The 22,169-nt window shown below is 35.5% G+C and overlaps 1 protein-coding gene across 8 annotated transcripts in view; it reads right to left on the bottom strand.

The window, feature by feature from the left end:
* Positions 1–22,169, bottom strand: part of WASF1 (WASP family member 1) — a 69,613-nt gene that overhangs the window by 26,871 nt on the left and 20,573 nt on the right. The window contains exon 2 of one of the 8 annotated variants that reach the window (XM_053222382.1): positions 600–654. The exons of the other annotated variants lie outside the window; for them this stretch is intronic. The gene's annotated coding sequence lies outside the window, so the exon portion shown is untranslated. The remainder of the gene's footprint in view (positions 1–599; positions 655–22,169) is intronic. 8 annotated transcript variants of the gene reach the window in all.

The following is a 22,169-nucleotide window of genomic DNA, read 5'->3' as shown; positions in this document are numbered from 1 at the left end:
TATCAAACTGTTGGTATTTTCCTTAAAATTTTTGAAAATATTGATAATCTTCCAAAATTCTGGAAAAATTTATATTTCCACATCCTCACGATCACATGGGCTTTCTGATGCCCATGTTATATACTCTACAAGATACACCATAATTTATTTGACACTCCCCTAATGCTGGACATTTTGGCTACTTCCAAATTTTTATAATAATAATATTGGATAACCTTACATTATATAAATCTTTATAGCAGTTCCTGGTTATTTTCTTGGAGTATTAAAAATTCAAGATCCTTGAAATATTTATTTTCTAATTGCTTCCAGTAACATTATTTCATTTTCATTTTTACCATACATGAGGATATTTTAATGCTTTCTCAGCTCCATTATTTACTATCTAGGAGACCTCTTATATTTCAATTTCCTCACCTTAAAATAAGGAAAATAACACCACCTAACTCAAGGGTATTTTATGTAGGTTAAAATGGTTGTTAAATGCAGAGTTTTTAGAAAAGTCCTTGGCACTCCTGGACAACCAATGGGTCAAAGACGAAATTAAAAGGGAAATCAGAAAATATCTGGAGACAAACAAAAATACAAACACAACATACCAAAACTTACGAGACGCAGCAAAAGTAGTTCTTGGAGTCTTATAGTGATTAATGTCTACATTAAGAAAAAAGAAAGATTCCACATAAACAACCTTAATATACACTTCAAGGAATTAAAGAAAGAATAAACTAAGCCCAAAGTTAGCAGAAGGAAGGAAGTAATAAAGTTCAGAGCAGAAATAAATGAAATAGAGACTAGGAGACAATAGAAAAAAAAGTCCATGAAATTAAGAGTTGGTTTTTGAAAAGATAAAGAAAATTGACAAATCTGTAGCTGGACTAACTAAGAAAAAAAAGGAGAAGACTCAAATACACAAAATCATGGCGTGCCTTGGTAGCTCAGTCGGTTAAGCGTCCTACTTCAGCTCAGGTCATGATCTGATGGCTCCTGAGTTCAAGCCCCACATCAGGCTTTGTGCTGACAGCTCAGAGCCTGGAGCCTGCTTCGGATTCTGTGTCTCTGTCTCTCTCTGACCTTCCCCAGCCTGAGTGCACGCTCTCTCTCTCTCAAAAATAAACATTAAAAAATTTATCAAATAAACATTAAAAAATTTTTCAAATAAACAAAATCGTAACTGAATGAGGAGACATCACAATTAACATCAGAAATACAAAGGTTCATAAGCAGCTACTATGAACAATTATATATCAACAAATTAGATAACCTATTAAAAAGTGGATAAATTCCTAGAAATATACAACCTACCATGACATTGTTATGAAGAAATAGAAAATACGAACAGACCGATAATGAGTAAGGAGATCAAGTCAGTAATCAAAAACCTCTCAACAAAGAAAAGCCCAGGACCAGATGGTTTCACTGGTGATTTCTATCAAACATTTAAAGAAGAATTAAAGCCAGTCCTTCTCAAACTCTTCCAAAATATTGAAGAGTAAAGAACACTCTCAAACTCATTTTATGAGGCCAGCATTACTCTGATACCAAAGCCAAATAAAGAGACTACAAGGAAACTACAGGCCAATCCCCAATGAATACAGATGCAAAACTCAGAATACTAGCAAACCAAATTCAACTGCACTTTAAAAGGATCATATACCAGGGCGCCTGGGTGGCTCAGTCAGTTAAGCTTCCGACTTCGGCTCAGGTCATGATCTCACGGTCTGTGAGTTTGGGCCCTGCATCGGGCTCTGTGCTGACACCTCAGAGCCTGGAGCCTGTTTCAAATTCTGTGTCTCCCCCTTTCTCCCTGCCCCTCCCCTGCTCATACTCTGTCTCTTTTGCTCTCAAAAATAAATAAAACATAAAAAATTTTTTTCAAAGGATCATATACCATGATCAATGGGATTTAGCCCTGAGATGCATGGATGGTTTGAACTACCCAAATCAACAAATGCGATACACCACATTCACAAAATGAAAGATAGACAACATATGACCATCTTAACAGATGCAGAAAAAGCATGTGACAAAATTCAACATGCTTTCATGATAAAGCTTGCAAAAATTGGATACAGAAGAAATATACCTCAACATATTAAGGGCCATATAGTATTAGCTTTATTTACATAAAGCCCACAATTATTATCAATACTGAAGAATAAAAAGCTAAATGTTTTCCTCTAAGATTATGAACAACACAAGAGTGCCCACTCTTATGATTTATATTCAACATAGTATAGGAAGTCCTGGCCAGAGCAATTAAGAAAAAAAAAAAAAGTAAAGAAGTAAAGCTCTATCTATATGAAGATGACATATTATAACTAGAAAACCCTAAAGATTATCCAAACACACTGTTATAACTTACAAATTCAGTAAAGTTGCAGACCATAAAATCAATATAAAAAAAATCAGTTGTATTTCTATATAGAAACAACAAACCAGCTGAAAAAGAAATAAAGAAAACAATCCGATTTCCAATAGCATCAAAGCCAAAAAATACCTAGGAATAAATTTAGCCAAGGAGGTGAAAGATCTGTACAATGAAAACCGTAAGACACTGATGAGAGAAACTGAAAAAGTTCCACAAATAATGGAACTATATAGATTCAATGCAATCCCTATCAAAATTCTAATGGTATTTTTCACAGAAATAGAAAAAACAACCTTAAAATTTGTATGAAGCCACAAAAGACCCCAACAGCCAAAGCAATCTTGAGGAAGAACAAAGATGGAAGCATCACACTTCCTGATTTTAAACACTATGAGGCAATAATAATTAAAACATGTATAATACTGGCATAAAAATAAACACATAAGTCAATGGAACAGAAGTGAGAGCCAAATAAACCAATGCATATATGGTCAAGTAATATTTGACAAGGGAGCCAAGAATCCTCAGTGGGGAAAAAGATAGTCCTTTCAATGAAGAGTGATGGGAAAACTGGATATTCACATGCAAAATAGTAAAATTGGACCCCCAACTTACAGCACTCACAAAACTAACTCAAAATGTATTAAAGACTTAAATTTAAAAACTAAAACCATAGTGGCACCTGGGTGGCTCAGTTGGTTAAGCATCTGACTTGGCTCAGGTTGTGATCTCACAGTTCATGAGTTCGAGTCCTGCTTTGGGTGAGCAGTACCCTGCTTCCAGTGAACACAAGCCCCACTTTCAGTGAGCCCCGCTTCTCTCTCTCTCTCTCTCTCTCTCTCTCTCTCTCTCCCCCCCTCCCTCTCTCTTTCTGTCTCTCTGCCACTTATGGGATTCTTCTCTCCGCCCTCATTCACTTGTACCCTCTCTCTCTAAAAAAAAAAAAAAAGGCAACTAAAACCATAAAACTCCTAGAAGAAAAGACAGGAAAAAAAATCTCCTCAACGTTGGTCTTGGCAATGATTTTATGGATAAGACACCATGAGCACAATAAAGCATCAAACTAAAATTCTCCTGCATAGAAAAAAAAATCAACAAAATCAAGACACAAAGTATGGAATAGAAAAAAAAAATTGCAAACATTTATGTGATAAGGGTTTACTATCCAAAATATATAAGGAACTCACACAACTCCACAGCAACTAAACTAGTAACCCAATAGCAAAAACTCCTAAAAATCCAATTAAGAAATAGGCAGAGGAATGAATAGACATTTTTCTAAGGACAATGTACAAATGACCAATGAGTACATGAAAAGATGCTCAGCATCACTAATCTTTAGGGAAAGGCAAATGAAAACCATAATGAGATATCACTTCACACTTGTTAGAATGGCTATTATCAAAATACAAGAGATAACAAGTGCTGGTGAGGATGAGGAGAAAAGGGAAACCTGTGCACTGTTGGTGGGATTGGAAACTGGCACAGCCCCTATGAGAATCAGTATGGAAGTTCCTCCAAAAAATTAAAAATAGAATTATCATATGATCCAGCAATCTTACTCCTAGGTATATATCCCCCAAAATGCAATCACTATTTTGAAGAGACATCTGCACCCCTACGTTCACTGTAGCATTTATTTCACAACAGTCAAGACACAGATACAACTTAAGGGGTCATCGGGGGGTAAATGGATAAAGAAGCTATAGTAAACATATACAATGAAATTTTACATCTTGCTATTTATGACAACATGGATGAATCCTGAGGGGTTATGCTATGTAAAATAAGTCAGACAGAAAAAGACAAATACTGTATGATCTCACTTATATTTGAAATATAAAAAAGCTGAACTCATAGAAACAGAGCAGAATGGTGGTGGCTAGGGGCTGGGGGTTGGAAAAATGGGAAACGTTGGTCAAAGGGCACAAACTTCCAGTTATAAGATAAATAAGTCCTGGGAATGTAATGTACAGCGTGGTGACTACATTAACACCACTGTACTTAAATACTTAAAAATTGCTAAGAAAGTAGATCTTAAATGTGCTCACAACAACAAAAAAAAACAGTAATGCAAGTGATGGGTGTGTTATTGTGGTGATCATTTCACAATATATGTATCAAATTATTACACCGTATACCTTAAATGTATACAACGTTATATAAGTTAATTACACCTCAAGAAAGCTGGCGGGGGGGGGGGGGGGAGGGCGGCGACTGTTAGTCTCTGTCACACGCTAAGTGCACAGTAAATATTACTACCATTATAATTTCTCACAAACTGTTAAGAGAGAATTGATAGTACTCTTTGACTCATTTTAAAGTGGGAAAAATGATATGGAAGCATTGCTCTCTCTTCAGAGAGCAAAGAAGATACTGACCCACATCTTTTCCAAGTTTAATATATGTGGGATGTGTGAATATACACACACCCCCCACTAGGGACTAGCCAGTTATCAGTTAAGGCAAGGAGATGGAAGGTTTAAGTTTGGAAAAGAGGATGAAAATAACTATTTATAAGGAAGTCGGCAAAGTCACAGAGGCGGAACCTCTCTGGAGCACAGTGGAAGGATTTGGGAAAGATAGAGAAATGGGTCAAATGAGGAGCTGTTCCAAGTGGTATAAAGATGTGAGTTGAGAAGATAATAGAAAACAAAGGCAGCTTGTACTTCTGCCAGCTGACTCAGAAAAACAGTGAGATGAAACATAATGGAATTATTTCTAGGTTTTTGAAAAGAATATGTGCATTCTCTTTGGTTTATGTTATGATCTGAAAGGTGTCAAGAGATGATGTTATGGCATGCAGAAGTAAATACCCTTTCAAACTTTACCACATACTGTCCTACAGCTACTAATTACCTGCATTGGAGGAATAATAATCTCAACTCTGACTTCCAGTTAAGTTGTTTCCTTCACTGTAACATGTTCACATTCTCTCCTAAATTTTATTCCTGGATTTGTAACTAATTACTTGGAATAAATAGTCATTTGAATATAGTTTTATTTTTCTAATTGTATTTACTGTTTGCTATAAAGCAGCTGATCTGGGGACGCCTGGGTGGCCCAGTCGGTTAAGTGTCAGACTTTGGCTCAGGTCATGCTCTCACGGCTCGTGAGGGCCCTGTGTCAGGCTCTGTGCTGACAGCTCAAAGCCTGGAGCCTGCTTTGGACTTTGTGTCTCCCTCCCTTTCTCCGTCCCTCCCTCCCTCACTCATGCTCTGTTTCTGTCTCTCAAAAATAAATAAACATTAAAAAATGTATTAAAAAAAGCTGATTTGCTATTTTCCTGCCCAATCTTAGTCATCACATAATTTTTTATCTTGGCATTTTACCACAACATAGGAGTGTTCTGGCATCTCAAACCTGGGCATTTCAGCATGTACCTTCTCTTCCTGAACATTTTAAAAATATAAAATAAAACTAGAATCAGGGTGTGTAGGTGGCTCAGTTAGTTAAGTGTTGGATTCGTGGTTTCGGATCAGGTCATGATCCCAAGTTTGTGAGTTCCAGCCCCACATCAGGCTCTGCACTGACAGTGAGGATGCTGCTGGGGATTCTCTCTCTCCCTCCCACTCTGTTCCTCTCATGTTCTCTCTTTCTCAAAATAACTTTATTTTTCAAAAAACACACTTAATCAAAAATACACTTAAACAAAAACTAGTACCAACATTATTCTCCATGGTTAATAGTTTTCAATTCAGAAAAACCTACTAATTTTAAGAATCTTAAGCTGGGAAAGATATTAAAAGCCAAATAATTCATCTTTCATTTTGTAGATGAGCAAATTCACCTGAAAAAGAAACCTGCCCATGTTATTAACAAAATTAACAGCACAGCTATGATTAGATTTTAAATTTCTAGATTTTTTTTTAAAGTTTATTTATTTATTTTGAGAGAGAGAGTGCAAGTGAGCAGGGTAGGGGCAAAGAGAGGGCAGGGGGCAATCCCAAGCAGGCTCTGCACTGCCAGTGTGGAGCCCGACTTAGGGCTTGAAGTCACAAACGGTGAAATCATGAGCTGAGCCGAAATCAAGAGTTGGACTCTTAACCAACTGAGCCACCTAGGTGGCCCTAGGTTTCCAGATTTGTAATCTACTGTTCTATACTTAATCTATTACTATTTTAAAAATCCATTTTGTATTCTTGAGTCTCCCCAATTTCACAATACCCTAAAAAACATTCAGTGGTTATTTTGAAGTTCCCCAATTCCCAAGTGACTACCTCCATCAACAAATACTTTCAGATTATGTATTATGATCAAAATATAGGTGGTAAAAGAGATATAAAAGAAGTAAAATACCTTCACTAACCCAAAAGCTTACAAGATAATCAGGAAGCAAAGATATATGCCAAAAAGTTTAAAAAATTAAAAATGAACATATGGATGGCTAAGGTTTAAAAATAGGATAGGGAAGGCTGGGTGGCTCAGTCAGTTAAGCATCAACTTTGGCTCAGGTCATGATTTCATGGTTCGTGGGTTTGAGCCCTGCAATGGGCCCTGTGCTGACAGCTCAGGGCCTGGAGCCTGCTTTGGATTCTTTGTGCCCCGCTCTCTGTGGTTCCTTCTCTGCCCATGCTCTGTCTTTCTGTCTCTTAAAAATAAATAAATGTTAAAAAATTTTTAATAAAATAATAAATAAAAGTAGGATAAAATAAATTATTAGGTATGCAGAGAGAATATAATCAAAACAATCTACAAAGGTTAGGAAGACAATACTGATACAGACTATATTAACTGCTAGCCCCATGTAGCTAAATTAAAATTAAATGAATAATTTAAAAATCAGTTTTTTTCAGTCACACTAGCCACATTTCAGGTACTCAAAGGCCACATATGGCTTGTGGTTGCCACATCTGACAACACAGTTATAGAACCTTCCACCATTACTGCAGAAAGTTCTACTGGATGGCACTGAGGCCCAAGATGGATAAAATGGCAAGGAGACAAGATACATTAGGTCAGGTGTAAGGGAAGAAAAATAAGGAAACTTGCTGGAAAGGTACACAAAGGTAGAAATAAAAGATAAACAAAAATGAAGTCAAATTGAAGATTGTGAACTTTGATATTCAATGAAGAACACATGATTCTTCTTAAGGAGTAAAAAGATCACAAACATTTGATTTTTGAGAATTTTAAAAAGATTTTACTGTTTCCTATGGACTAAATGTGGAATGACAAGGCAGTAAACTGCTGCATCACACATGTGGTATAAATATATACTTATGTACGTATAGCTTTAGTAAATAATGTTAATTTATAGCCCCACAATGAATTTATGATAATCCCAGTTGTTTGACATCCTTGCTAACACCTGGTACACACTAGTAACTTGATGACTCAAGCAAGACTAACCACATTTCATTCTAAAGTTTCATCTAATCAAAATTTTTAATTTCTAAAGGCCATTAAATAATAATTATAATGAAATACTAAATAAATTATTCTTGACTTAATCTTTTCTGGAAGTAAACAATCAGTAGATAAAGAAACAGTATTCCCTACATTCTGTAATGTAAGATTTCTATAAAAAAGTCAAGAATTCTATGGTGGGTCTAACTAATAACAGGATCAACAAAATGTACAGCTACCCTAAGTCATTTATTATACAAATTTAATTTAAAAATAGGGATTTTAAAATATTAAATTTAATTTATAGACCTACATTAAGTCACAGCATTAATCACAATTTTGAGTCAAGAACTTGTGAAACTTATAAAATAACCTCTTTTCAACCATGTTCAATTCTTAGTTACTTCTTCACTTCTCTGTTTGCTCTCATGACCGGTGAAAGAAAATACAAATATAAATATTATTAACATTTTAGCCCTATTGGGGACATGGAAATGCTATGCTAAATCAAATCAGTGAGAATAATCAATCTACATCTTATTTGAGTCTCACAATCATCCCTCTGCAAGTATTTATTATTATCATTACTATTATTTTCAGGTCTTTTTTGTCATATTTTTAGGAAAAAATATATAAACTTTATTGAGGTATAAATGAAGCATGATATACTACATGTAATAAGCAGAATTCTAGAATGGCCCTCAAATCTCCTGCCCCTAGTGCTACTTTGATGATTCTATTACATTGTGTGTTAAGAGAGATTTTGAAGATGTAATTATAGCTGTTAATCAGCTAACTTAATATAGGGAGATTATATGTGTGGGCTTAATCTAATCACATGAGCTCTTTAAAAGCAGCATATTTTCCACTGATAGCAGAAGAGGAAGAGATTCAAAGCATGAGGGAGATTCACCAGGCCATGGCTGGCTTGAAGATGGAAGGGGCCACTTGAAAAGGACCTGAGTGTGGCCTCTAGAAGCCAAGAGCAACCTCTGGCTAACAGCCAGGAATAAAACAGGAACCTCAATTCCAAAACTGCAGGAAATGGGTTCTGACAACTTGAATGAGCCTGTAAGCTGATTCTTCCCCAAAGCATCCGGAAAGGAATGTAACTCAGTTGACACCTTGATTTTGGCCTTGTGAGACCCTAAGCAGAAAAACAGACAAGCCCACCCAGATTTCTGACATACAAAACTGTTAGATAATTAATAGGAATTGTTTTAATCTGTTAAATTTGTGGTTAACTCATTAAGCAGCAACAGAAAACTCATACACTGTACATACTTAAAGTGTACTGTTGGATCAGTTTTAAAAGTTTTAACAGTTTAACACTGAGAAATCACCAGTCACCCCTTAAACTTTCTGTGTCTCTTTGTAATCCCTCCCTCTATCCCTGTCCACAAGCAACCACTAACTTGCCTTTGGTCACTATAGATTTGTTTGCTTGTTGTAGAATTCTACATAAATGGAATCATAAAGTATTTACTTTTTCTTTTTGCCTGCCTTCTTTCCATTCAGCGTAATGATTTTGAGATTCATCAGTGCTGTTCCATGTATCAATAATTCATTCATTTTACTGACTAGTATTTCACTGTATGGATGCAACATAGTTTGTTTATTCATCTGTTGACGGACATTTGGATTATTTTCAGTTTTGAGTTATTGCAAATAGTTACAATGAACACTTTGTATAAGTTTGTGTGTGGACATATATGTTGTTTTTCTTGGGTAATATACATATGTTTGTTTTAAAGACCTGGGGGGAATGAGAGGTGGGAGAAGAGTTAAGGGTACTTAAGCAGTGACAAATGAGAGGGATTATTCTGACTTTCAAAAGTAAATTTCAGGAGAAGCTGTGACATCTCTTGTATCTGAAGAAGTGTCCAAGAAGCGGAGTCTACAAACTTTTTGATAGGCAGGAAGATGAGTTGATAGGCAAAGACTTTAAATCCCTTCTTTAAAATTCTACTTAGTTTTCAACACATTTTTCAATGGTTTTTGTTGCCTATATGCCTAATAAAATACAGTATCATACACGTTACATTTAACATTATAAAGATGTCTGAATTCCAGATTTCTTATTTACTATGATGAGTAATGTCATTTAACTTTCTATGAACAGACTATACGACAGCAAGAGCCACAGCACAGCCTTAACCTAACCTCAATGGAAGGACCACATTTCAGCAAGAACCTAGCCTATATGGGAAGTCTTCAACTAATATTTTATACACATAAGCAAATAAAGAAAAGGGGTCCAAAACCAAGCATATAATGACAGGATTTGGTTACCACCAACTGAGCTTACTAAATTCAAAGTTCACTGTTAGGCAATTTTTATTTATTTATTTATTTTTACATTTACATCCAAATTGTTAGGCAATTTTTAAAGAATACAAATGAGTGATGAAATTCAGAATTCTATCTGTGTCACTGACCTATCTGAAGTGATTATTGGGAACTTGAGCACATTTAAGAAAACTAATTCAAAGTGTTTTTAACGAGTAAAGGTAATGTCAACACATAAAGAATGACTAGATATGAAAAAAAATTTCTATTTGGGTGGACATAAATTATACTTCACATCTCCTATTTTTTCCATGATTACTCTTCTATGAGAGCCCACTCTGACATAATCACATTTCACTTTTTCATTGTACAGTATTCTCAAGACAAGTAAGATATAAACTAAGATATGCAAGGCAGACAGCATATTTCTTGCTTCAAAAGTCATAAAAAGAAGCACAGGGAATACTCCCTAACTCTAGGAAGCTGGCATTACACTAAAACAAAAAGCAGATGACATTTCAAGAAAACTACAGACCAGTATCTCTCATGAATACAAATGCAAAACTCAGTAAAATTAGCAAAGTGAATTAAAAAATGTATTAAAAATTATATACCAAGTCAAGTGGGATTCATTCCAGTTATGGAAGGCTGATTCAATATTTAAAAATCAATTAATATAATCCATCACATGTATAGCCTAAAGAAGAAAAATCTCATTATCACATCAGTAGATGCAGATAAAACATTTGACAAAATCTAACACCCATTCATGATAAAACTTCTCAGCAAACAGAGGATACAGAGGATAATTGCTCAACTTGATAAAGAACATCTACAAAAAACCTACAGCTCATATCATACTTAATGGTGAGAAACTAGCTTTCCCACCAAGATCAAGGACAAAGGAAGAGCTGTCCCCTCATCACATTATACTGAAGTTTTAGCTAATGCAATAAGAAAAGAAAAATTATACAGATTGAGAAGGAAGAAATAAAACTGTCTTTATTCGCAGATGACATGATTATATACACAGAAGATACAGAAGAATCAGGAAAAAAAAATCCACAACTCCTAGAACTATTGGGCAATTATAGCAAGGTTGCAGCATGTAAGGTTAATATACAAAACTCAACTGTTTTTCTATATAGCAACAATAAACAATTAAAATTTGAAATTAAAAGCACACTTACATAAGCACCCCAAAACTCAAAATACTTAGGTATAAATCTAATGAAATACATACAAGATCTGTAGGGGGAAAACTACAAAACTCTGATTAAAAAAAAAAAAAGTCAAAGACGGGCATCTGTGTGGCTCATTCGGTTAAGATCTCTCTTTTTAATTTTTTTTAATGTTTCTATTTATTTTTGAGAGACAGAGAATGAATGGGGGAAGGGTAGAGAGAGAGGGAGACACAGAATCTGAAGCAGGCTCCAGGCTCTGAGCTGTTAGCACAGAGCACAACGTAGGGCTATAACTCATGACTGCAAGATCATGACCTGAGCCCAAGTTGGACACTTAATCAACTGTGCCACCCAGGCGCCCCTAAGCATCTGACTCTTAATTTCTGCTCAGGTCATGATCTCACCGCTCGGGAGGTGGAGCCCCACACTGGGTTCTGCATTAACAGCCTGGAGCCTGCCTGGGATTCTCTCTCTGCCCCTCCCCATTCATGTGCACGCTCACTTGCTCTCTCTCTCTCAAAAAAATAAACATTTTTTTTAAAAATCAAAGGAAAACTAAGTAAGTGGAGAGAAATTTTATGTTCATGGATAGGAAGACTCAATACTGTCAAATGTCAGCTCTTCCCGACTTGAGCTATAGACTCAATGCAATCCTAATTAAAATCTTAGCAAGTTATTTTGTGGCTATTTACAAACTGATTAGAAAGCTTACACAGAAAGGCAAAAAACCAGAACAGTCATTGCAATATTGAAGAAGAACAAAGTTATTAGAGGACTGATACTATCTGACTTCAAAATTTACTATAAAACTACAGTCATCAAAACTGTAGTATTGATGAAAGAACAGACAAATAGATCAATGGAACAAATAAATACAGAAACCAGAAAGACTCTCACGTAAATATATGATCTTTGACAAAGGAGTAGAAGCAATATAATGGAGCAAAGATAGTCTTTTCACCAAATGTCACTGGAACAACTGAACATTCACATGCTACAAAAACTAGTATAATAATTAAGTCTAATCTAGACACAGACCTTACACCCTTCACAAAAATTAACTCAAAATGGATCAAAGACCTAAATGTAAAATGCAAAACCATACAACTCCTAGAAGATAGCACAGAAAGAAATCTAGATGCCCGTGAGTTTGGCAATAGCTTTTTAGATATAACACCAGATCCATAAAAAAAAATAAGCTAGACTTTACAAAAATTAAAAACTTCTGCTCTGTGAAAGACACTGTCAAGAGAATGAGAAGACAAGCCACAGACTGGGAGAGAATATTCACAGAAGACTGAAAAAAGGACTGTTACCCAAAATATATAGAGAACTCTTAAAACTCAACAGTAAGAAAACTAACAACCTAGTTAGAAACCAGACAAAAGACCTAAACAGAGAGTTTGCCAAAAAAAGATACAGATGGAAATTAACATATACAAAGATGCTCAACATAAATCATTAGAGAACTGCAAATTAAAATGATATACTACTACATACCTATTAGAATGGCCACAATCTGAAACACTGACAATACCAACCAAATGCTGATGAGAATGTGGAGCAACAGGAAATCACATTGCCGGTGAGGATACATGCCGGTACGGCCACTCTGGGTCCAAGTTTGGCAATTTCTTACAAAACTAAACAAACTCTTCCCATATAATCTAGCGGATCACACCCAATGAGTTGAAACCTTATGTCCACACAAAAGCCTGCACATAGATGTTTATAGCAGCTTTATTCATAATTGCAAAAGCTGGAAGCAACCAAGATGTCTTTCAACAGGTGAATGGATAAACAGGGTATGATATATCCAGACAACGGAATATTATCCAATGCTAAAAAGAAATGAGCTAACAAGCCATGAAAAGATATGGAGGAATCCTAAACGCATATTACTAAGAGAAAGAAACCAATCTGAATAGGCTATATACTGTATGATTCCAATGATATGACATTCTGAAAAAGGAAAAACTGGAGACAGTAAAAAATCAGTGGTTATCAGGGGTTAGGGAGGAGGGAAGAGATGAACAGGCAGAGCACAGAGGACTTTTAGGGCATTCTCTAAAATGGTGGATACATGTTATCAGACATCTGTCAAAATCTACAGAACATATAACACCAAGATTGAACCCTAAAGTAAATTATGGACTTTAGGTGGTAACGATGTGTCAGGGTAGGTTCACTGATTGTAATAAATGTATCACTGTGGTGACAGGATGTTGAAATGTTGATAGTGGGGGAGGCTATACATATATGACCTGAAGGTGAATGTGGAAACTCTCTGTACTTTATGCTCAATTTTGCTATAAACCTAAAACTGCCATAAAAAATAAAATCCACTTAAAAGTCATAAAAAATGTGAATGTACTTAATCCCAAGGAATTGTACACTTTCCAAATGGTTAAAATGGTAAATTTTGTTATGTATTTTTTTTTTCTAAAAGTCATTGAAAGGGTTCTAGCAATATTAGGAACTAAGAGTATATGTTCTATTTAGATATCTGTCTCCTCTCTATCTCATCTTACTCAAACTATTGTCTCAGTCCACCTGAGCTGCTGTAACAGAATACCATATACTGGGTGGCTTATAAACAACAGAAATTTATTTCTCATAGTTCTGGAGGCTGGGAAGTCCAAGATCAGAACAGATCAAGGCTGTCCAAGATCAAGATGTCTGATGAGGGCCCCCTTTCTTGTCTATAGATGGCTGTCTTCATGCGATGGAAGGAGCAAGGGAGCTTTTATTAAATATATTATACATACATACACACACACGCACAAATATATATACATATATCGATCTATCACTGGGACACCTGGGAGGCTCAGTCGGTTAAGCACCTGACTCTTGATTTTGGCCCAGGTCATGATCTCATGGTTTGTGGGTTTGAGCCTAACACTGGGCTCCATGCTGACAGTATGGAGCCTGCTTGGGACTCTCTCTCTCTCTCTCTCTCTCTCTCTCTCTCTCTCTCTCTCTCAATCCCCTTCCATTCTGCTCCTCCTGAGCTCTCTCTAAATAAATAAACCTAAAAAAATATATAATATCATCATTTAAGTCTCCTTTAAGGCAATATTTTTTATAATTACTTCCTTCTGGTTTAGACCTTCTATAGCATTGCTCATTCAAAGAACTACAGAATTTTAGTCCTACCCTGGAACTTCTGATCAAAATCAGCTTTCTGCCAAGATCCCCAGGTAATCAGGATGCACAATAAAATCTGAGTACAGATTTTACAGTACAGTAAAAGATTTTACTGAGTACAGTTGCTGGAAGACCTAGCAACTCTTCTACTTCCTCCTGTAGGTTCCTTGCAAGGAACATGAATTCTAGAGATAAAGGGAATAATGTACCACAGTCAAATGGATAAGGCCAAGGTTTTATCAAAGGAAAAGGAATAAGGATGCAGTAATGCAAAATTAGATTTAAGAAGTATCATGGGTATAGTTGGGAAAAGAGAAACATTCATGAGAAAAATACGTGGTATGCCAAGCCAACACAATTACTGTGGTCATTTTTGCAATCTACCACAGACATACATATTGGGTATTATGTTAAGTATTATGTATTTATTTTTAGGGAAATAAAACTCTTAGTTTGTGCCAGGAACTTTGCTAAATGCTACATACATGTAGATGCGTACGTTTTTATGTATTTAATCATTACATTAAGTCCTTACAAAAAGTCCTTAGGGTAGGGATAGGCTATTCTACTTTACATGCAGGGAGACTGAAGTTTGAGAAGGTAATAACTAGACCAAAATACTATTACTTATACAGAACTGAATCAAAATTGGAAGTGAGGTTTTTATAGGTATCACCTAGTTCAATGTTTTTTCCCCTACTATATCATCCTATGTTTTCTAGAAATCTATTGCAAGATCCTAGTGGTCCTCTAACACCTCCATAGAGTAGCCTCTAAATAATATCATGTAACAAAATAGTTTATAATTTGAGATGTAAGTCAAATTTGCTTGATTACTTTGGTACAGTACACCTAGCCGAACAAATCAACTTAAATAAGAAGTTGTTCACATGGCACAGGAGTCATCTTCTTTCAGACTGATTCTTGGAACTTAATTTTTCTTTCAAAAAGAATTCATTCAATGAATGCCTACTGTCTGTCAGTAACTGTACTAAATACTGAAATACAGCAAAATAATCTGCTTTCATAAACTTTATTTCAAAGTTTTCCCCACATGAAGATGCCCTTCTTGAATCATGAAAATAAAGGATTAATAGGGGGAGTCGTTATCTTTAGAGAAATTTCTGGAATCTACTATTTTAATGGGAACATATTCCTTTTTACATTCAAACACTGCGATACAGCTAATGACAAATCTGAGTCACCTGCAGGTATTATTAGATATTCACAAATATGCATTTAATTGCCCAAGTCAAAAGCCTATCAGTCATTCTTGACCTCTCCCACTACTTATTACCCACATCTTTTGTACCACTTAGTTGATTTTACCTTCAAAATATCTATCAAATCCATCCACTACTCTCCATCTCCACTAACATTCCATGATCAAGCTGCTCAGACCATAACTGACACTCATTTGATCTCCCTGTGTCCATTCTTGCTTTCTTAGAGCAGCTATTGATATCCTTAAAATATAAGTCTTATCATGTTATTTCTCCTGCTTAAAACCTTTCACAATAGCTTCCCTAATATAACTGTAATCCCTTCACTGTAGCCTATAAGAGCCTGCTTATTTTTCCATCCTCACCTTGAGCCCTTCTCCCTGTTGCTCTAGTCACACTATCCTCTTTTCTGTCACACCACTCTTTTCCACTGTAGGGTCTTTGTATGCACTGTTTCCCCTTTGCATTTCTGGCTCCTTTTCATTTCTCAAGGCTCAGAAAGGCCTTTCCTAATTCCTCTTAAATAGATCCCCTTGTTATCCTATTATAGTGTCCTATTTGTTTTCTTCATAGCATGTTTTCAACTTATAAATATATATTTACTTGCTTATATCTCTCCTACTAGGCTATAAATTAGAGTAGAAACTATGTTTCATTCATACTGTCCCAATAGTTACCATACTACTTGCTACATAGTAAGTGTTCAATAAGTACTTTTAAAAATAAGCAATGTTTACTTTCTGTATGACATCATGTTGGTTTATTTTCCAACAGCAAATAGTGGAAGAAGGGACAAAACTAAATTCACCACAGGGAATTAAAATGAAAAGGTCTCCAGGGTCAACACCCAACATGAAAATACAATTTATTACCTAAAAATAAATGCCTGTTACCATCACCTAAATTATTAATTGTCAGAAAAATGAAGCCTAGTTCCTATGTGCCTGGAGTATCTAGGATTAGCAGTTCGCTACTTAGAAACAGGGAATATCATATCACTGCTAGTGTAACTTAATAACAGGCTTTCCTCACTTTTCCTATTTCACTATAAGAGCATTTACCAGGTTAAGTATCAGGCTGCTGAAACATACAGACATGAAATTTACATACGAACTCCCAAATACAGCACAGTGTAGTTCCAAAGACAGGATTACGACACTGTTTCTGGCATAACAGCAATAACTGTGTTGAAACAGATTAAATAATGGTTGTTTGTAGGTAGTTGAAAAGAGGGAATTTCTAAGGTCAGTTATTGTAAAGGGGAATAACATGTCTGTAGGGCATGTAAATTAATAAAATGAACTAAACTTAGGTAGGTCACTAATTAAAAAAAAATTATATCGAATAGTAGTTAGCATTGAATGAAGTGTTTCTCCACTATATTCAGAAAAAACAAACCTGTCTTTTATTTTGTGAAGTAATATTTATTGCTGCTGGTTATTACATAATCAATATGTTTCTTGAAGAAAATCTGGGAAATATTCACATACATAAAAATAAAAATCATCCCAGATCCCAGCAACTAGAGAGACTAACAGTTAACATCTTATTCAACAAATAACTGTATTTTAGACTGACTACAGTATAATGTAGACATAACTTTTTTTTTTTTTAATGTAGACATACTCTTAAAGTGAATTAGATTCTCTTAACCGACTGAGCCACCCAGGTCAGAATTTTTTAAGTTCCTGAGCAGCCAAGAGTTAGATACTCTTTAAGAGTATGTCTACATAAAAAAAAAAAAAGGGGTATGTCTACATAATACTGTAGTCAGTCTAAAGTACAGTTATTTGTTGAATAAGATGTTAACTGGAGAGTGTTATGCTAAGTGAATTAAGTCATAGAGAGAAAGACAGATACCGTATGTTTTCACTCTTATGTGGATCCTGAGAAACTTAACAGAAGACCATGAGGGAGGGGAAGGGAAAAAAAAAAAAAATGTTAGAGAGGGAGGGAGCCAAAACATAAGAGACTCTTAAAAACTGAGAACAAACCGAGGGTTGATGGGGGTGGGAGGGAGGGGAGGGTGGGTGATGGGTCTTGAGGAGGGCACCTGTTGGAATGAGCCCTGGGTGTTGTATGGAAACCAATTTGACAATAAATTTCATATTTAATGGTAATTAAAAAGAGAATCTAATTCTCTCTATATATTCTGTGCCTATCCAATTACAGATTTTTGTTCACGCCATTCTCTCCTCAAAGAACGAACCCAATCTCAATCCACTCACCTTTAGGATTGAGAGCTATTTAACATCTCTGAGCAGCTGTTTTACCACAAGATTTTTGTGGGATTTACAGCTTTCCAGTTATAGATAAATAAATCATGGGATTAGGGAATACAGTCAATGATATTGTAATAACATTGTATGGTGACAGATGGTAGTAGCTACATTTGTGATGAGCATAACATACAGAGTTGTTGAATAACTATGTTATACACCTGAAAATAATGTAACATGGTGTGTTAGCTCCACTCCAACTAAAATAATAATAATACACATTAAGAGCCTAGTAAGTAGGTGCTGTACAAATGGTAGTCATTGTTATAGCTAAATTGTCACCTCTTTATTTCAGTCCGTATCCTATTTATAGGTCATTTACATTATGGTACCTAATCATAAGCCAACATATGTCTTATCTCCCTTACTAGGATCTGAGATGATCTGGGAAGTTCCCAAGTCTCTCACATTTTATACTCCTTACAGTGTATGCAGAAACTTAAGGTCAATTCAATAATAGTTTTTCATGCTATTACCTGTAGATCATTAAGCTGAGAGACAAAGAGATGAGCAGTAAGTCTCAATTTCTGCCCTCATGTAGCTTACAATTTTGTAGCGGGAAAGAGACATTATTTAGTGTAAATGACTCTAGGTCTACAAACCCTTTATTTGAAACCCTTGGGGATGAATGTGTTTCATGTTTAGAATTTCTCAAATTTTAGAAAGGTAATACAGTACATATACTCATATTAAATAACCACTCAGCAAGGTCTAGGCCAGTACCATATGATCAAACTTATTTATATCGTAAAATGTATGAATATTTATCCTAACTGGCATAAATGAAGACTACCAATAGCCTCACATCAGTTCAAGTAAGGCTTTATCACTCTATATTTCCAACTGCTGCTATCACAAATTACCAGAAACTCAGTGGCTTACACAATACAAATTTATTATCTTACAGTTTTAGAAGTCAGATGTCTCCCTGAGCTAAGGCCAAAATGTCTAGGGCTGGGTTCTTTCCAGAAAATCTATAAGAGAATTTGTTCTTTGTCTTTTCCAGCTTCTAAAGGCAGTCAGTATTCCTTGGCTTCTGGCCTTCTTTCATCTTGAGAGCCAGTTATCTCATCACCCTGACCTCTGATTCTGCCATCACATCTTCTCTGACTCTCTTGCCTCCCTCTTTCCCTTATATGGACCCTTGTGATTATATTCAGCCTGGCTCAATTATCCAGGCTAATCTCCCCATTTTAAGACACTTAATTTAATCACCTCTGCAAAGTCCCTTCTGCCAAGTAAGGCAACACAGTCACAGCTTCCAGGGATTAGGACATGGACATCTTTGGGGGTCCACTATTCTGCACACCACAGCCACCAAATGAGTTTAAAACAATACTCCTGACCTTCACATTCTTTTGGACTTCAGAATTACAGATAAGGAATCTTGGATCTCTATCATCCAAGGTAGTATAAGGGCAGTGATATAAGAAAAGCACAGGATAACTGTAGAAATAATGAGTGGAAAGACCACAACCAGCTACCTATCATTAAAAGCTTCATGAAATAGGTGGCATTTGATGAGAGGCTTCAAGGATGCAAAGGATTATGACAGGTGAACACTGGTAAACCTTACAAAAGGTAATTTTCAGACATACTTGCTCCCAGAACTTTTCAGACATACAAAGCAGCAACAACAAATTCAGACAGGAAACCACCCTTGAAAAATGCAGGGATTAAGGGTGCTGAACCTCTGCACTGTCGAAAATCCACATGTAATTTCTGACTACCCCACAGCTTAACCATTAATAGTCTATTATTAACCAGATGCGTTACTGATAACATAAATAGTTGATTAACACATATTTTGTATGTTAGATGTAGTATATATTATAATCTTACAATAAAGGAAGCTAAAGAGAATAAAATGTTGAAATCATTAGAAAAAGAAAATATATTTACAGTACTATACTATAAAAAAATGTTTATAAGTGGACCTGTGCAGTTCAAACCCACATTGTTCAGGGTCACCTGTACAGTACATATTGGAGAAAGAAAGAATTACAGTTTGAGCTATACTGAATACAATTATAAGAGCAGTTAAAGAAAGCTGAAGGATACAATGGGCTATGTTGCTTGTCAGGATGAAGAGTCTGTCCTTAATCCTGGAGAAAAGTGAGTAAGGTAGAAATAGTTTGAACAGAGAAATGACAGCATATGATTGCTGTTCCACTGGAGAAAGATTAACGTGGCAGGAGGACTGATTCAAATTGGGTAAGAGAGAAGGGTAGCAGACCAGTGACTAATCTAAAGAAGTCATAGGTATTTTAACTAGGGTGGTTGAGAACTAAAATTATGTCAAGATAACTAAAATTCATACGACATTTTTACCAACGTGATTTTTTTTTACACAGGCCCAGAATTTACATGCTTAGCTGCTTTTTTTTAAATATGAAATTTATTGTCAAATTGGTTTCCATACAACACCCAGTGCTCATCCCAACAGATGCCCTCCTCAATACCCATCACCCACTCTCCCCTCCCTCCCACCCCCCATCAACCCTCAGTTTGTTCTCAGTTTTTAAGAGTCTCTTATGGTTTGGCTCCCTCCCTCTCTCCCCCCCCACCCCCCGCCATGGTCTTCTGTTAAGTTTCTCAGGATCCACATAAGAGTGAAAACATGGTATCTGTCTTTCTCTGTATGACTTATTTCACTTAGCATAACACTCTCCAGTTCCATCCACGTTGCTACAAAAGGCCATATTTCATTCTTTCTCATTGCCACATAGTATTCTACTGTGTATATAAACCACAATTTCTTTATCCATTCATCAGTTGATGGACATTTAGGCTCTTACCATAATTTACCAACATGATTTTTCATAAAAGTAGCTACTAATTATAGTGCTACATGTCAGTTACCATTCTAAATGCTTTGTATCTCACAAGAGTATGAAAGAGTTTAACTCCACTTTATAGATGAGAAGATTAAGGCACAGAAGTGTAAGCTATCCTATACTGAGTTAGTGTGGCTAGGATTTAATCAGGTAGATTTCAAAGTCCAAAGAAATAAAAGCCCAAAAGGACATAATGTTAATTTGAAAGCTGGATAAATTAATTTGTGAAAAACTCACCATTCCACCGGACAGTAGACTACGATAAGTCAAAGATGTACAGTATAAACTATAAAACAAACACTAAAATATCACAAGGAGTTATAACTATTAAGCCAACAAAGGAGACAGAATGGAGCCATTAAAAAAACGACTCAATCTAAAAGAAGACCAAAAAAAGAGATAAATAGGATTGATGAACAGTGAAGACAGAAAGAAAACAAATGGAAAAATGATAGATTTAAACTCTATCATACTGGGGTGCCTGGGTGGCTCAGTCAGTTAAGCATCCGACTTCAGCTTAGGTCATGATCTCATGGTTCGTGGGTTCGAGCCCTGCGTCAGGCTCTGGGATGACAGTTCAGAGTGCGGAGCCTGTTTTGCATTCTGTGTCTCCCTCTGTCTCTGACCTTCCCCTACTCATGCTGTCTCTGTCTCTCTCAAAAATAAACATAAATTTTTTTTTTTACTCTGTCATATCAATATTCGTATTAACCATAAATGATCTGAACGTGCCAATTAAAAGGCAGAGACTGAAACTACATTTAAAAAAGCTAAGGGCCATCTATATGCTGCCTATAAGAAATCTGCTTTAAATATGAAGACACAGAGAGGTTAAAAGTAAAAGAATGGAAAAAGATATATCATGCTAATGCTAATGAATAAAAGGTTGGAATGACTATATTAATATCAGACAAAGTCAATTTTAGAGAAAGACTATTACTAGAGATAAAGAGGATCATTCATAATAATAAAAGTCAATTCATCAAAGACACAAAAATCTAAAATGTTTATGCAACTTATAAATAAATAGCTTTAAAGTACAGCAAAAATAGAACTTTAAGAAAAAATTAAAAGGCCACAGCTACAGTCAGAAATTTCAACTTCTCTTTCAAAAAATGACAGAACAAGTAGACAGAAAATAATACAGAGGCTTGAAGAACATCATCAACAAACTTGACCTAATTGAATTTTATAGAACATCCTATTTCAAAACAGACTACATACTTTTTCATGTATACAAGTAACATTTACCAACAGAGACCACATTCTGTGCTAGGAATAAATGAATTTTAAAAGATTCAAATCTTACAGAGTGTGTTTTCTGACCACAATCTAATTATAAATCAACATAAAAATACTTGGAAAATATATAAATATTTGGAAACAAAACATATCTCCAAATAACCCCAAGACAAAGAAAAAATAAAAAAATTAGAAGTTATTTTGAACTAACTGAAAATGGAAACAACATATCAAAATTTGAGGGA

Source organism: Acinonyx jubatus, chromosome B2 (assembly GCF_027475565.1).
Source record: "Acinonyx jubatus isolate Ajub_Pintada_27869175 chromosome B2, VMU_Ajub_asm_v1.0, whole genome shotgun sequence".
In the NCBI taxonomy this organism is placed as follows: Eukaryota; Metazoa; Chordata; class Mammalia; order Carnivora; family Felidae; genus Acinonyx; species Acinonyx jubatus.
The sequence above is the reverse complement of the archived record's forward strand: the minus strand, read 5'-3'. Positions and strand labels throughout refer to the sequence as shown.